The sequence below is a fragment of the Cydia fagiglandana genome, chromosome 11 (genome assembly GCF_963556715.1).
Source record: "Cydia fagiglandana chromosome 11, ilCydFagi1.1, whole genome shotgun sequence".
Taxonomy (NCBI): Eukaryota; Metazoa; Arthropoda; class Insecta; order Lepidoptera; family Tortricidae; genus Cydia; species Cydia fagiglandana.
The window spans coordinates 470,997-486,803 of NC_085942.1; the positions used below are offsets into that span (position 1 = coordinate 470,997).

The 15,807-nt window shown below is 37.0% G+C and overlaps 1 protein-coding gene across 1 annotated transcript in view; it reads left to right on the forward strand.

The window, feature by feature from the left end:
* LOC134668778 (lysophosphatidylcholine acyltransferase) overlaps positions 1-15,807 on the forward strand; it is a 60,978-nt gene that overhangs the window by 36,109 nt on the left and 9,062 nt on the right. The window lies entirely within an intron of this gene.

Genomic DNA, 15,807 nt, shown 5'->3' on the forward strand with positions numbered 1-15,807 from the left:
TAAAAGCAGGTACCGAAAAATTTGTACGGATTAAGGTACAATCAGAAAATGTTGGGCGTTATAGCCTTAACTTTGGATATGTCCTCAAGGGGTACGTGAACCTAATTGCTATTGTGTTTAATAATTTGAATATTAATATTTTTAAATTTAATTTTTTTAACTGCCTCCTAGCCTAGTCGGTGGTAAAGACCCTATTTTCTAAGTAAGGAGGTGGTTCAAATCATGGTAAGGGGATTTATTTGTATGTTCATGTTCATCACAGAGAATTGCTCCTGAGTTATCGATGTTATTATGTTTATCCATTATATACATATATCGTCGTACAGTTAAGTCGATTTGTGTAATAAGCTAATAAGATTGTCATTCATTATTTATTTATTTATTAATAGATACCTCAACGGCTAAACAAAATTGAACGTCTAATCTTCTGGGTGATGGTCTTCTTGCTATCTTTCACATAGCTTTTTGGTATCTTGAATACACACTGGAGATTTCATGCTAACTAAACTACCTATGTTAAGTTTTCGTACTATGTACTCTGGATGATGTATTGTTATTGTTCTGTTAATTATTATACAAATTAATTGTTAATTACTACAATGAAAAAGAGCAGAAAAGTCACACTCTATAAAATAACACAGCTTTTTAAGCTTGTATTTCTTTATCACTTTTTCAAAAGACTTGTGTCATATTTTACAAGTTTTGTTCTAAATCCTGACTTATATCTTTGATCTTATCAAGTTTGTGGCCTCAATCCCTTGTTGGCCCTTGAGATTTCTTCTCACTTTCATTTTCCATTATTCCATTTCATTGATAGAACATTTGAAAGGGACCTTCTAAGCTTACAGCTGTCGCATTAGTATTGCGTATATTGTGCATGTTGCACTATTCAGATTGGTGAGTGAATGAATGAATGTGTTTACGGATGTCTATTGAAGAAGCTTACAAAACGAGACTGGACTGAATGAATCGTAAGACTGCTGAAAGGTTTTGTTTGACAGTTGTATGTACATATATGGGAAGACGTGATTAAGTGCAAAATTTATTTATTGATTACCAAGGTATATGAGTACTAGCTAGTAGCACGTATAAACGTAAACGACTTTATTCATATATATGGTACAAAAACAAGTGCAAAATGTAATATAATATTTTCATTTTGTAGGATATGTTAACCTCTAGCCGCCCATACGTCAAATCTTGCCAAGCAAAATGAAATTATATTTTGTCAACACAAAGTTCAAATTAGAATGGAACAGGAGACCTTTTTATAAGTCTCTGGGCGGCTAGAGGTTAAAATATTAGTGCATTCTATAAAACGATTTATTGAATCCTAGATACGGCCGTGTCAAGAATTCAAGATAAATAGATATCTTAATCTTAAGCAGTGGTGGCCGAGTGGATATGAGGTCGCGGGTTCAAATCCTGGCTCGTACCAATGAGTTTTTCGAAACTTATGTACGAAATATCATTTGATATTTACCACTAGCTTTTCGGTGAAGGAAAACATCGTGAGGCATCTGCGAAGAAATTCAAAGGTGTATGTGAAGTCCCCAATCCGCATCGGGCTAGCGTGGGGACTATAGCCCAAGCTCTCTCGCACATGAGAGGAGGCCTGTGCCCAGCAGTGGGACGTATATAGGCTGAGATGATGATGATGATGAGATATCTTAATTATTTTAGTAGTGATAGGTACTTAAAATGGCTTAGAAATTTGCACTTTATTGTAATGAACTAATGAGATGCGTATTAAACATAATACAATCTTAAGATCTTAAGAATATGTTTACATGCTTCGTTGTGCAAGATAATATGGCTGCAGACTGTAACGTACTTTACGTAGTTGATATGATGTGGCTGTAAAATAAAAGTGGCCAGTTTTCCCGGATTAGTAGCATTTTTCAAAAAAAAAATTTTTCATAGGTATCTAGGGGACCCCGAGATTCCGTGACCAAAATTTCAGCGCGCCAGGACAAAATTAAAAAAGTTAAAAAAAAAGTCGGCCATATTGAAAAAAAATGGCGGCGTCAAAAACTGCCAGGGTCCCTCTATGACATTTGGTCGAGCACCCCCTACCTAAGTCTGACCGTTTGGCCGGGCCGTCATACATTTTTCTGACCGGAAGCGGACGACCAAAAGTCGGAATTTTCTGGGGGTAAGGACTACACCTAAATTATCGTGAACATTCATGGCGTAAACTACGATAAATAAATAAATTCTCGTTCTTGAGAACATTCTCAGAAGTTACCGAGAAATTCTCACGTGGAAAGTTTCGCAACTTTGGAAAGTTCTCGTGCGTGCATTGCTACTCTGGAGTAGGCAATTTTTAACTCGTGTTATTAGCGTGTAGCTGATCCACTCTCTGATGCGCCCTTTGGTGGCTCACGTACCATGTTCTTGCTAAATACTCGATCGCATTTTGAGCACGTCAGTACACCATGTATATAGTTGTAGGAAATTGAGGTTGGCGGCCGAGCCTTAAGCTCATCTCGTTTTTGTAGCTCAGCTCAGCTCACAACGTAAAGGTTCATTGAACCTAATACTTAATTAAGTATGCAAATAGAAGTAACACCCCACATAAAGTTCTTAATAAAGTTTGGCGAATCTACGGTTTTTTGGCAACCCTCCAAATATAACATTGAATCCAATTTCAAAGCAAACAACGTCCACAGTCCTACAAAGCTAGAGGTGCCAACGACTGGCATTTGTCAATAAACGGCTGCTTTACCCTGTCGAAGCGAATGCTCGGTTTATGGTCTTGTTTGAAATACATCTGTTTATAGTACAGTCATTATAGATTTTGACCCGTGAATAATTAGTTCTTGGATTTTTTTTTCGTAGGTCCCTCGGGGGGGTCACTGGGAGTGTAAATTCAAAAAGTAGGCTTAATCAGGCTCCTGCGTATATTCAAAAAATTGTTTTTTTCCAAAAAAACGGTTTTTCTTCAATAACTCGGCCATTTTTGATTTTACAGTAAAACCGTAAGGACAAAAACTGTAGGAAATTTGATTCTCTACAAGTTAGTCCAGTCATTATATCCCAAAAACCGACCCTTCCCGTGAATACTCAGTTCTTGGATTTTTTTTTCGTACGTCCCTCGGGGGAATCACTGGGAGTGTAAATTCAAAAAGTAGACTGTATCAGGGTCCTGTGTATATTCCAAAAACGGTTTTTCTTGAATAACTCGGTCATTTTTGATTTTACAGTAAAACCGTGAGGACAAAAATTTTAGAAAATTTGATTCTCTACAAGTTTGGTCCTTACAATTTTTCTTCTAGGATCGATAGTTTGGAAATAAAATTTGAAAAAAGCGACAAATTCAAAATATTTTCAACATCTCGTTTATTTTCAACTTTACGACATAAATGAAGAGGACTAAACTTGTAGAGAATGAAATTCTGAACAATTTTGGTTCCCACCTTCTTTCCCCCAAAATCGATATTTTAGAAATTAAACCTGAAAAACGCGACAAATTCAAAATATTATCATTATCTCCTATGTTCCACGCTTTACGGCATAAATGAAGGGAAACAAAGTTGTAGAGAATCAAATTATGAACAATTTTTGTCCTCACGGTTTTACTGTAAAATCAAAAATGACCGAGTTATTCAAGAAAAACCGTTTTTCGAATATACACAGGACCCTGATTCAGTCTACTTTTTGAATTTACACTCCCAGTGATTCCCCCGAGGGACGTACGAAAAAAAATCCAAGAACTGATTATTCACGGGAAGGGTCGGTTTTTTGGATATAATGACTGGACTAACTTGTAGAGAATCAAATTTCCTACAGTTTTTGTCCTTACGGTTTTACTGTAAAATCAAAAATGGCCGAGTTATTGAAGAAAAACCGTTTTTTTGGAAAAAAACCATATTTCGAATATACGCAGGAGCCTGATTAAGCCTACTTTTTGAATTTACACTCCCAGTGACCCCCCCGAGGGACCTACGAAAAAAAAATCCAAGAACTAATTATTCACGGGTAGGGACGGTTTTTTGGATATAATGACTGTACTATTATATAACCATGAAAACTAACGTATTGATCCGTCGCGTGTTGGTTTCACTGCGAGGTTAAAGGCTGAAGTTAATTTGATATACAGTACCGGTCAAAAGTTTAAGTTCACTCTGTAAATTCGGTTAAATGAAGCTATAACACAATGTACTAATAAAAGTATTTAATAATCTTTTATTACATAATAAATTAAAGGTAATTCTCTAATTTAAAACCACAATTAAATAAAAAAGATCAGTTTTTGCCAACTTTAGACTCTTCAAAATATCCGCCTTTTGCTTTCAATGCTGCCATACACACTTTCGGCATTCGCGTAATTAGTTTTTGCAGTGTTGATGTCGAAATTTTATTCCAACAAATGTATAGGTATTCCCAAAGCTGTTCTTTATTAGTTGGCTGCATTTTTCTCACACTCCTGTCCAATTCATCCCATAACAACTCAATCGGATTGAGTTCGGGCGATTGAGGAGGCCAATCCATATATTTTAATTCTTTTTGGTTCTCTTTGGATGAAATGTAGTTTTTGCACAACTTCGACGTATGCTTGGGATCGTTGTCTTGTTGGAAAACAAAACCTCTGCCTACAATCCGTTTTCCAGATGGAAAAGCGTGACGTTGCAAAATGTTATGATACATTTTCTTATCCATTATGCCATTGACTCTCACGAGATCACCAACTTTATCACCCGCAAAGCATCCCCAGACCATAACTGATCCTCCACCGTGCTTCACTGTTGGCATCACGCATTGCTTTATCATTCGTTCGCCTACTTGTCGTCGAACATATTGACGACGTCTCCCTCCAAAAATTTCAAACTTCGATTCGTCAGAAAATAAAACTTTAGACCACTGTTCAGACGTCCAGTTTTTGTGTTTCTGGGCCCATTTCAACCTCTTAACTTTATTCTGACTACGTAACAAGGGTTTTTTGGCAGCAATACGACCTTTTAGACCATAGTTTCGCAGACGCCGTTGCACTGTCGAAACCGATACTCGCTGTTCTCGGGTGGCGTTGAGTTCTTCGCAAATTTCTGGAGCAGTTAGAGTACGTTGGCGTTTGCTCTGCACGCAAATAAATTGGTCTTCGCTTTTAGACGTGACTTTTGGCCTACCTGATCGAGATCGACTGCAATTAAGACCGGTTTTTTGTTTTCGTTTCAAAGTACTCACGACAGCGGTTTGAGAAACCTTCATTTTTTCAGCGATTTTCCGCGTCGTGTAGCCCTCATTTGACAGAGTTACAATAACAGCACGAGTTTCGACACTAAAATCGGCTTTGCGACCCATTTTAAATGATTTCTAACTTCACGAAATCTCATAGGAAATACGGAACAAAAATATTAAATGGATCAAATTTTCCGAATAACATAAAACGATTCCTCCAAGAGGTATTTTTATTGTTATTTGGTAGTCGTGGAAACAATTAAACGTTTGAAATTCAAAACATATTCTATATTTGAGCATAATTACATATGATAACCTTATTTCGCAGAGTGAACTTAAACTTTTGACCGGTACTGTACCTAACATTGTTCACTAACTAGCGAGCCGCCCCGGCATTGCATGGGTTACACAAAACCTTAACAAATCATACACCCTAAACCTTCCTCAAGAATCACTCTATTGATAGGTGAAAACCGCATGAAAATATGTTGTGGTTTTTGACTTTATTGCGAACATACATACAAACAGACAGACAGACGCGGCGTGATTGATAATTTGTTTTATAAGGTGTAGTGATTTTTTAGAGGATTTTCTGGTAGATGCAGGTGACTGAGTTTTGGGACTAAAACAAGTTTGCAGTTATTACTTTCATAACATAATATAAATCAGCTTCATGCAGCCAAGCCTTTAACGAGTCTGTAGCTGTCTACAACAACAACAACTCCTTACCAACCACCTCAGTTAAACGGTAGACATATTGTAGTTTGTGAATAGACCGTACACCTTGCCGGGAGCTGACTCTGCGTGATCAGGGCCGTCTTAAACTATGCTGGGGCCATAAGAATTTCGGGCCCTTATGGAAAGTAAAGAAAGCGAATTATTTAAACTAACATTTTCCTACTATGATCTTCTATTTATTATGGGTAATTAAATATAATGTTACTGTCTGTCCTTCGGGGCCCCCTGACGATGGGGGCCCTAGGCACAGGCCCCGTGTACCCTATGGTAAAGACGGTACATACTGATACTGAGTGATCAATTCTCAGTGCCGTTGAGTAAGGGCGAGGAAGCCGTATCGCCACTTGTGATTATGTTAAATATACTTGTTTCTAGATACTCTACTCTAACCACTGTTATAAATGTTATATTACGTAGAATCACGGTGTATTCAAGGGTGTGTTGGTTGCCAAGCTAGTGTCCTGAAGTAGTGAAAAAAGTTTTGTACATGATCAAAAATTTTAACGACATATCTGCCTACGAAATTACGATAATATTTGGCTAATATAAGTGTAGGCATAGGTATGAGATTCGCAATACTTCTTCTTTCTCCGGCCTTATCCCATGTTCAATTGGGGTCGGCTCTCCTAATCGCTTTTCGCCAGCCATTTCTGTTCTGGGTCGTCATTGGGTGTAATTCTAGAGCTTCGAGGTCACTATTTACTACTGATAGCCATGTGAGTCGGGGCCTTCCAGGACCTCTGGGACCAGTGGCGATATCTAACACTTTACGGGCCATATGGTCTTCGGGCCTTCTCATAACGTGTCCGTACCAGCGTAGTCTCGTTTCGGATAGTTTATCAGATATCGGCGTTACTTTCAAGCTTCCACGTATATACTTATTGGCCACTTTATCCATGAGGGTTACACCTGCTGACCAGCGTAACATCCTCATTTCGGCTACGTGTAGTTGCTGCACCTGGTCCTTTCTGAGTGGCCAGCATTCGGCACCATATATCATAGCTGGTCGTACAGCGGTCTTGTAAACCTTTCCCTTGACCCGGACGGGCATTCTGTTGTCGCATAGCACACCGGTTAAACTTCGCCACGTTTGCCACCCCGCATTAACACGGTGAGTGATGTCTGCGTCGATGTTGCCGTTGGTAGAGAGTACACTGCCTAGGTATTTAAAACTGCTAACACGTTGAAGCTCCACATCTTGGAGGGATATTTTGTGTTGGGTGTTACTACCGGAGAAATTACAAGGCATGTGCTCAGTTTTTTGCTTACTTATACGTAGGCCAGCGTTTTCCAGTGCGAGTCTCCACAGCTCTAAAGTATGTTGTAGGGCAACTGGGTCTTCATTTATAAGAACGACATCATCGGCGTATAGGATGTTCGCGGGTGCGGGTTGTTGCAGTTGTTCAGTTAGGCAGTTCAATACTATATTGAATAACAGCGGACTGAGGGCAGAGCCCTGGTGTACCCCAACCTTCACCTCAAATTCTTCACTGGTTCCCGCGGGGCAGCGCACTTTGGTTGTTACATTTGCGTACATATCTGCTATCTTGTTAATATATGATTCTGGTACATACTGAGATCTTAGTGAGTGCCATATGAGTGCAATACGTTATGAATTATAAAAGTAACTTGTTAACTGAAGTGAAAGCTTACTCGCTGACAGATTTGTTTGTAAACACAGCATTAGAAGTAACTTAATGAGTTCCGCGATTACCGAGATGGATTGTTATATCACCTACTTCTGACAGATCGGTCAGATGAATGAATGAATGAATGAAAATCTTTATTTCAGGCAACTAGTGGCCCATACATAGATACCGGTCCTAATATACTCTGATTGATTTGTTCCGGTACCGGACTGTACAGTCAGCATAGAAGCTGATAAGACTACGCGTCGAAACTATCAACCGTTATTTAATAGTTTGTCAATAGAATATATGTTACGTGTATTAGGTAAAAACTAAAAAAACTATTGCCATTCCGTCATGCTTTGTTGTTGTTTCAAGCGCTACTATTGGCATGGACTGTATCTGCTCTGCCCCACCATATAAAAACAGACGCCTTGGAAAGTCAATTTTTAACACCCTACGCAAAAAGAGGGATTTTATAATGTCTGTCTGTCTGTGGCATCGTAGGTCTCCAACGGATGGGCCGATTTCGATGCGATTTTTTTTACCCGAAAGCGAGTTTCCTTGATATCATAGCTAATGGTTCATAGAAATCGATTGAGCAGTGTGAAGAGTTTAAAAAATGATGTAAGACATTTTTAGGGTTCCGTACCTCAAAAGGAAAAAACGGAACCCTTATAGGATCACTCGTGCGTCTGTCTGTCTGTCCGTCTGTCACAGCCTATTTTCTCGGAAACTACTGGACCAATTAAGTTGAAATTTGGTACACATATGTAAATTAGTAACCCAAAGATGGGCATATTTTTTTATAATTTTATAATACATAGGTTCGAAGTTATTAAAGAAAATAGCCGAAAATTGACCATTCCCCCCCTTTATCTCCGAAACTACAGGGTCTAAAATTTTGAAAAAAATACACAAAATTGTTCTTTACCTATAAATTACAGGAAAAACTATTAAAAATGTGCAGTCAAGCGTGAATCGGACTTATGTCACAGAATAAATAATAGTACTAGGTACAGAAGACTCACTCTCTAACAAAACGCGACTGTCACGATCAGCACAGATATGACCGCTAGGTGGCGACAGCGCCACGCGCGGCTTATGGCAAACCCCAAAATTGGGGTCGAACGGATGGACTTTTAGCTACCTGTAGCAAAGCGACGAAATCGCGGAGTGAGCCACGCCTGCTTATGTACGGAACCCTAGAAAAGCGAGACCAACTCGGACTTGGCCGGTTTTTTAGCATAACATGGATTTTATTGGCATAAGCACAGGGAGTTTAGATTTTTTTATATTCATAATAGTTGCGTGAGAATACGGTAAACAAATAAGGGTTTTCTAATGGTTGATACGGACTGCTGTTAGTGTAGGTAGGTAGTAAGTACTAATACCAGTGTCAAACCAGTATAATTAACATATGTTTATTAGGTCAAGAAATGAATGCTCAAAAAACGTTGTAAAGGGAAATGCTAGGAACACAATTTTTGACTCCGTAACTTTGTTTGGACTGGTTACGAGGTGAACATATCAAAAGTCCCCGACTGTAGCCCCGGTGCTGGGGGGTAGAGGGGGGTAAGAAGGTCGATTTTTTTGGTTTTTCATTGATATCTTGGAAACTTTGCGTCTTAGCGACATGACTACTAAGACAAACCGAAAGCTGATAAAATTAGTTACAAGTTTTATCCAGTCAAGTTTTTCGATATCATGAATAGTTTTTGAGATACCCACTCTTGAAAGTTTATTTAGGGATTTTAATTTTATCTTGATATCTATGTCAGTGAAGCTGTTAGGCCATGTTTGGTATCATTTTCGTATAAATCGGGGGTGCTGAATTCATTTATGGTATCACATTGACACTATTCCGATGTAAAAACAAAATTTAAATCCCTCTTCACGCTTAAGCTGCTGAACCAATTTCGTTGAAATTTGGTATAGAAATAGTTTCAGTCTCGACACAGGACATAGGATAGTTTTAATAACCAAAAGCATATTTTGAGGGTGTGAAAAGTGGGGTGGAAGTTTGTATGGGGAGTCAATAACCGCTGAACCGGTTTAGATGAAATTTAGGACGGAATACATCTGTGATTTAGATAAAAATGATACCAAACATGACTTCAAACCTTACCTTGAGCAGTATTAACCTCAGGAATTCAGTTTCGTCGACGAAGTTCAATTCCCCCCATACTCCATTTCACAACTTTAAAGGATGATTATTGAGATAAAAAGTATCTTATGTCCTGTCTTGGGACTCGAAATATCTGTATACCAAATTTCAATTAAATCGGTTGAGCGGTTTAAGCGTGAAGAGGAATTTAAAAAAAGGTATTTGTTTAAAGTTTGTATGTTTTTTTCTTAGGAATGGTGTCAATGTGATACCAAAACTGAATTCAGCACCCCCGATTTACACGAAAATAATAATAAATAATAAATAAATAATAAATAAATAAATATTATAGGACATTCTTACACAGATTGACTAAGTCCCACGGTAAGCTCAAGAAGGCTTGTGTTGTGGGTACCCAGACAACGATATATATATAATATGAAAATACTTAAATACATAGAAAACACCCATGACTCAGGAACAAATATCTGTATCATCATACAAATAAATGCCCTTACTGGGATTCGAACCCAGGACCATCGGCTTCGCAGGCAGGGTCACTACCCACTAGGCCAGACCGGTCGTCAAACAAAGACAAAAAAAATGATACCAAACACGGTCTAGCAGCGTCACTAATGTAGATATCAAGATAAAATTGAAAGCCCTAAATAAACCCAGATTGACACTGTATGTAAGAAGTTAAATAGTTTTTCATATGCATTGTATAATTTAAATAAAGTTGTAAGTCAGACTGAGGTACTTACTGCCTATCACGCATATGTAACAGCTACATTGCGTTATGGTATCATGTTCTGGGGTAACTCAACTGAACGAGAATTGGTGTTTATGGCTCAAAAGAAGTGTCTGCGTTCTGCTTGTGGACTAAAGATACCTGACTCATGCAAACCATATTTTATTAATTTGAAAATATTAACTGTGCCATGTTTATATATTTTTGAAATTGCTATGTATGTCAAATTAAATATTAATCAATTTCCTTCTTATAATAGTGCGCGACAGGGACACAAAATTTCATATCAGCAATCAAAAACAGCCTTGCGTGCAAAAAGTGTTTATGGCATGGCACCCAAATTGTATAATAAGCTACCTAAATTGATAAGAGAATCCGAAATGCCTTTATTTAAGAAATATTTGTTGGACTTTTTAGTACAAAATGCTTTTTACTCATTGAAAGAATATTTAGACTATATGCCGCATATTTTATAGTATAATGTAGTATTTAAATATCGTGACTGTATTATTTTTGCATGCTGCATGGTAGGTCATAAGAATCTAGTCATAGTTTTAGGTAATATTCAATATTTCTATGCCTATTCAGGCAGGATGTGCTGTTCAGAAATTGTATTTTACATCTTTATTGTACCGCATTCAAGAAATAAATAAATGATTATGATTATGATTAAACTTTCAAGAGCGGATATCTCAAAAACTATTCAAGATATCGAAAAACTTGTAACAAATTTTATCAGCTTTTGGTTTGTCTTAGTAGTCATGTCGCTAAGACGCAAAGTTTCCAAGATATAAGTGAAAAACCGAAAAATGAGACCTTCTTACCCCCCTCTACCCCCCAGCACCGGGGCTACGGCCGGGGACTTTTGATATGTTCACCTCCTAACTAGTCCAAACAAAGTTACGGAGTCAAAAATTGTGTTCCTAGCATTTCCCTCTATAACTTCTTATTGCTTGGCCTATATGAGCTAAATTTATCTCCCAAATTTAGTTGGCAGCAGTAATGGCTATGGAGTAAATTAAGAGCGAGTATACATATATAGTAGTATACCCTATAATGGACGTGGAACCAGTAATGGGACAAAAAACCACAATTCCTCTAAAATAAGTATCTAAAAATAGTTTATAAACACTGGATATATTTTTATCATAAATAAGAGTCCTAGAGCTGTTTATGTTTCAATTTTTATTAAATTCGGTTATCTTTTAAGAAATTGGCGTCAACCCAAAAGTTGTCGTGTCACTGAAAAAAAATACCACTATGAATTCTTAACAACTTCGCTAAGAGAGGTGAGTTAATTTATTAAATTTTAATTAATTAATACTTGATGAAAACTAGAATGTGTTTTGTTAGTTGCATTTATCATGAGATAAGGTGTACAGCACACTATGTTGTGACTCCACAGATGTAAAAAAATAGTGGCATTTGGCCCAATCCCATTATAGGAGCTGTAAAACTGCATACCTCCTATGATGGGATAATTGACATAATGATGCTTGCCATGCCATAATATCATGTTTTTAAACAATACAGAAGTAAAATGTAGTTACGAAATATGTCAACCAGGAGGTATTATCGGACTTCAGATAAATTAATATCGTTTTTCCAAACTTTTACTTAACTTGCCCTGTTAGTTAGTGTAGGTCAAATCTTGGTAGCTGAATTTGATCCACTTTTCGATTTCCGATTCAGTTGAAATTTTGTGTAAGTACGTAATTAAGTATGCAAATCGGATGATAATATTGATAATGCAATATTATGATAACATGGACCTGATCTGATGATGGACACAGGAGGTGGCCATGGGAACTTTATCGCAATAAACCCTAACTAATTTTGTTTGGGTCTATTACAATTGTCTCGATGGATCTAATACAATAATAATTGGCTGTGGAAAGAAAAATACATTCAGCAATAAAAGCTTATACCAAAAATTGTTTTTTTTTGCCATAACTTATTCCCCATTTCAATATTTTATACTGATAGAGCAATGTCCATTATAGGGGGCCCATTACTGGATCCACGTCCATTACCGGGGGCCCATTACTGGAGCTTTGGTGTCCATGACTGGAGAAAAAAAGCATAGTTTTAATTTGTTATATATGTGGAAACTAATTGCTGTATCTTTCATACAACACGCCTAAAACATGAAAGACGGATAGGACTTTCATCTTTTAACACGCTAAGCGGTAGACCATTTACATTTATAAGGGAAATATCATAAATACTCCAAATTTCCTCTTAAATGTCCCATGACTGGTGCTGTTACTATAGTCCGTTTTTTTTAGCATTAGAAAGAACTTCGCAGAAGCAAGCGTGCAGTTTTGCCTAACTATGTTCGTCAGTCTGTCAACGGGTTGTACTTATTTCATGTTTACATAAGATAGTTGAACTTAATATTAAAAAAAAAACTGTTGAAATTTTCAGTAGTTGAGTACCTACATGTGTGTTTTTTATTGCCGCTAAACAAACAAAAAAAAACAATTATGACTAACTGTGGGTTGAAAGGAGTTCATATACATATATTCATATTCATATTTATTTATTGCAACCATGGTATTTCTATAGATATTACAATGTCTACACACAAACAAACAAACAATAAACAATATCTAGTTATTAAGGCATGCATAGAACTTGGTTCTCACCGCCTTACCTAGGTTCTAAAAAGACCTGAATAGATTTGTTTGAACATGGTTTGAACCGCCGGCTGGCTAGCTATCACGCATCCTCAAAAGAAAACGCCGTGAGAGTCTAAAACACAGTTATACAATTAAAAAGAAATTGAAACACGAAATTGACGATAATATGCCTATTTCCTACACAAGTAATGTTGAGCCCCGTAAAGATCGCGTTGCGTGCCCAGTTGAGATGAGACTACAAGTACAGTTGCCATGATATATCGGAGAGGTCAAGACGCTAACCAATATCTGAATACGCCTCTATTGTCAAGGCGTTAGAGTGCGAGTTCAGATGTTGTGAACACATTATCCACCCCGATATATTTGGCGACTGTACATGGCAACACATAGGTACACTGATAGTACAACAGTAACACAAAGATATAGTCCTTATTTCTTTGTGTTAAGGTTTACGAACGGTTAATTACGTATTTCCGTGATAGGAGCGTTAACAATTACGTTTTGTTCCGTTTGAAAAGTGCGTTATGATTAGGTGTGTCATCAAAACATAGATATACTTATGTATAATTTTCTTAGTCTTTTTGAGACTATTTTTGGCCTCTGTATAATTTGTTTAATATATGGTAACTGTATTACTTCACAAACATCTTTACAGGCCGATGTTCCAAAATACTTATATTTACATGCCTCTAAGACACTGACGGACGTGTAAATATACACGGTGTAACATGAGGAAACCGAATAATTTTAACCACGCATTTCTGAGGTCAAAAGAAGTAAAAAATGTAATACGAGTTTAGGTAAATTTCGCCAAAAAAAAATTTTTTTTGTGTTGTTTTTTCAATTTTTTGAATGTATTTGTACATAAAAAATAAATGTTATTGGTAAACTTGTCACTTAAAATTGATTTTTACATTTTTTTTTTCGTAGAACCTAATTTTTGCAAAGTGTTACTTGTCACTTTTTGATATCTATCAATAAGGATATTTAGACTACGTCCCATAGCAGCAACATCACCATCAAAAAGGCATTTTACACTATGTAACAATAAAAACTTGTTTTTTTTTAAAATTAATAATATCTCTGAAACTAGGCGAATATCAAAAAAGTTTATAGGACATTTTTGTCTCTAAATATGATCAGGAATACGCTGTTAAAATTATTCGGTTTACTCATGTTACACCGTGTATTTGAGAATAGAAAATAGAGAGAGCGTTTATTCGTAAAAATAAAAGAAGAAAACAACATGTAGGAGGGAGGGAGGGAGGGAATAAATGGCGGCCATAATTAAAATAGAACAGTAAAAGTCTGCATGCAGTAAGAACGCGATCGCTGCGGTAAAACTGACCTGAGTGAACCTTACCTTATGCGACGCTTAGGCATTTTTTACATTAGGTTACCTAATACCTAAGTTATAGCTCGTAAGTCATACTAAGAACTTGGACTAGCCCTTCGGATCTAGCATCCGCTATCCTAGGAACCAGAGCTTTAGTTAGCAGAGGGGAAACTAGTCCGTACTGAGGTTATTCCGTATTCCTCACTATATTTTCCTTCACCTAATAGCGAGTGGTAAATACCAAATGATATATCGAACATCAGTTCCGAGAAACTCATCGGTCCTAGCCGGGGTTTGAATCGTACGTTCTTATCGCTAGGCTACCAGTGCGTGCACGGGTGCAAGCAGCGTAAAAATAAAGCTTTTGACTCTCTTAACTTTGCGATGTCTACAGGAAAGAGGCGAACGAGTTAAGCATACAACAAAAATGTGTATGTTCCAAATAAACCTTCAGCTTAGTTTCTAAACCATTCCGACTAACGATAAAATCATTTATTTGCTTGAATTTATGTATCAGTGTCCGATTTTCGGTGGTAGATATCGTGTCGAAATTAGGCTCCCCGCTAGCATGTCTCGCTTCACATTAATCGCATGTTTTTTGCTGTCTTAGTAGACCTAAATACTGTAGGTAAGTAGGCACCTAAGTACTCCAAGTGTATGGCAACATGGTAGATTAATGCAAAGACCCTACATAGGGATGTTACGTATGTATAAGTATGCCATTTAGTTGATCGAATGGAAGAATCGCACGCTTCTGGTAGGTAAGTTTCAACATCCTCTTTTAGGGAATATAAAGTTACATGTAGATGTAACTTGAAAGTAGTTTCAAGGTCCCCGCAATCAGCCAGCAATTCTCAATATTTACTACTCAGTGACGGGAAATATAATTGACCGTTTGTAAACCTAATTCGAACATGAATGGTCACTTGGTCAGCGAAGTATTTGTTACTGCGAATGTTTACTATTTCTTACTGCGAGTGTTTACCGCTATGACGATTGACGGCTAGCTGACCTTCCTAGTTTTTGTCAATATTGACCAGATGCTTCCGTAAATATGCCAGAAATATGCGCTTGTTTACTAGTTCTTGAAATATAGAGAGTAGTGAAGATGGGGACCACTTTTTAGAACTTTGGTAAATACACTGGTGGTAATAGCGTAGGTATACTTGGTGCATGTGTGAAAGCTCAAGTGAACAGTACCTATTTCGAAGATATCAATGACTATGACTATAACATATAGACATATATGATATGACGATGAACAATTGTTGCTTATCACCAAAAAGTAAATTTTAAAACCTGTAAAATTTATAGTAAAATTATTATCAAACTAAAATGCTTTAATTTATATTTCATAGCGCTCAATTTAAAATTATCAGCTGCGAACAAAAATTCTGTTTTTGAATGTTTGGGTAAAATAGGTATTA